The sequence below is a fragment of the Poecilia reticulata genome, linkage group LG16, assembly GCF_000633615.1.
Source record: "Poecilia reticulata strain Guanapo linkage group LG16, Guppy_female_1.0+MT, whole genome shotgun sequence".
Lineage (NCBI taxonomy): Eukaryota > Metazoa > Chordata > Actinopteri > Cyprinodontiformes > Poeciliidae > Poecilia > Poecilia reticulata.
In genome coordinates this window covers 24,143,700-24,145,833 of record NC_024346.1, presented here as the reverse complement: position 1 = coordinate 24,145,833, position 2,134 = coordinate 24,143,700, and positions in this window count along the sequence as shown.

The following is a 2,134-nucleotide window of genomic DNA, read 5'->3' as shown; positions in this document are numbered from 1 at the left end:
CCTCCACCCTTAAAAGAAACCTACAAAGAGGAACAAACAGACTAAAAGAAAACTAAATTCAAGAAGAAAAATCTCTTGGACATTTGTTTTTGATTCCAAAAACCGGGGGAAAAAAAAAAAAGTTTCAGTACCCAATCACCAACGTTCTGTTATCTTTTGATCTGTTTTTGTCCAGAATTGGAAACATTTTTTTAAGAGAGAAAAGATGAACGTTGTGGTTAGAGTCTAACCACGACAACGCTCTACTCTTGAAAAGTTCCCATGCAAGATGTTCCTGTAAAAGCAGAGGAAGCCACATTTAGTTTGTTTTTTTTATTCTCACCCCTCTACTTAGCTTATGGTTAGAATTAGACCAGCCACCTGTGTTTGACTTAATTTGTGTTTCGTAAATACACAAATCAAGTGTACCCATCCCAGATACATCACTGGTTAACTTCAACACACACATTTAACCGTGTGCTAATGAACAAAAAGATTTAGCTTTAACTTTAAACAAAAGATCAAAATTTGAACATTATACTAAGTATTTCAAAAAGCAGATTCAGTCATTAACTACTATTGTCTTTCCTCCATTTATGCACTCCTTTTCTCTGGTCTAATAAAATATGCCAATCAACTACCCTGAAGTTTTTGTTTTAATCTGACAAAAGGTTGAGGGATATAAATACTTTTGTCATTTAGAGTCCAGTTGCATGTGTATTCTGTCTTTTTTTAGTGAAAGTGAACCAGACTCCTCTCATAATAACATTCCCCACGTCTGAAAAAGGCCAGGGCGTCCGGCGTCATGGAAAGAATTTACTCAATTTGATAAGAGATCATCAACAAGCTGCTTAATATCCCGGAAAGGAAATGACGACAGTGTGCGTTTGCATGCTTGTGCAGAGGATTGTTTTTCTTCTGTTAACATGAACTCTGTTAATCTGATTCAAAAGAAAAATGTCACTTTTCTAAAACCAAAAACACCTACAGCAACGGTAAACATTTTTAATATTAGCTTTCCTGTTTAAAAGGTTCAAATTAGTCAGAAACCTCAGTTATCAGATCCAGCATGAACAATCGGCCACTACAGGTGAATAATGCCACATGATTCAGGACTCGCATGCGCTAAGTTTACATATGAAAACCTGCATGTCTGTTTCAACTCGCAAGCTTTACGGCTGATTGTTTATTCAAGTGTGCGCTATGATCTCGTCTGTCTGGCAGAAGTGGCCCTATATCTCCAGTAGATTGTCTCACTGTTTCTCTTGTGTAAGAATATCAGGGGCCCCTGTTGTGGAAATTTTTCTTTAACAAGGAGTGAGGGAAAACTGTTTTAAGAACCAGCCGTTAACATTCAGAAATTTGACTTAGAGGTTATCCATCATGGATGCAGATGGTGACAGTGGAAGGGAAGCAGTATTTTGTCACAGAAAGAAACCTGCAGCATAAACAGTCTTAGACCGAGCGGCTTGTAGCTGAGAGAAAGAGAAGCAGTCATAGAAAATAAATGCATTGGCTTTGGGCATAAGAGCTTTCCTTTGTGAAATGGATAAAGAGTACACAGTCAGTAGCAGCAACAGCACTAGCGATTGGCTCTACCCAGAATAGAGACAAAGCTAAATACGGAGCCACTCAGCCAGGTGTGTTACCTATGGCGAAGAAAAACAAAGAAAACACATTTTATTAGATTTCTTGTTGATTCTGTCCAGGATAAATATGCAGAAACAATAGAGAGCCTGAGCCAGATGCAGTTTCTATGGGAAAGAAATAACAATGCTAACAACAATAATGATGATAGCTTTTACTGTTTCAAAATTTTAACAAGTTTTATATATTTTGAGTTGACTTGGTTGAAAAATAAAAGCAAAATGTGTTTGCAAGTGAAATCTATGTACACATTTGCTTTTGTTTCCATCATCTCATGGTGCAGACGCTAATAGGACATGAACTAAATCTGTGTGTCTGTTTCTGGAAGAGCAGGAAGTGAGAACCAAATAAAACAGGTGAAGACACACACACATATACACACGCATGCACACCCCCACACACACACACTCGCACACACACATACACACGCACACGCAACCCCACACGCACAATCACACCCCCACACACGCACGCACGCACACACACACACACACACACACACACACAC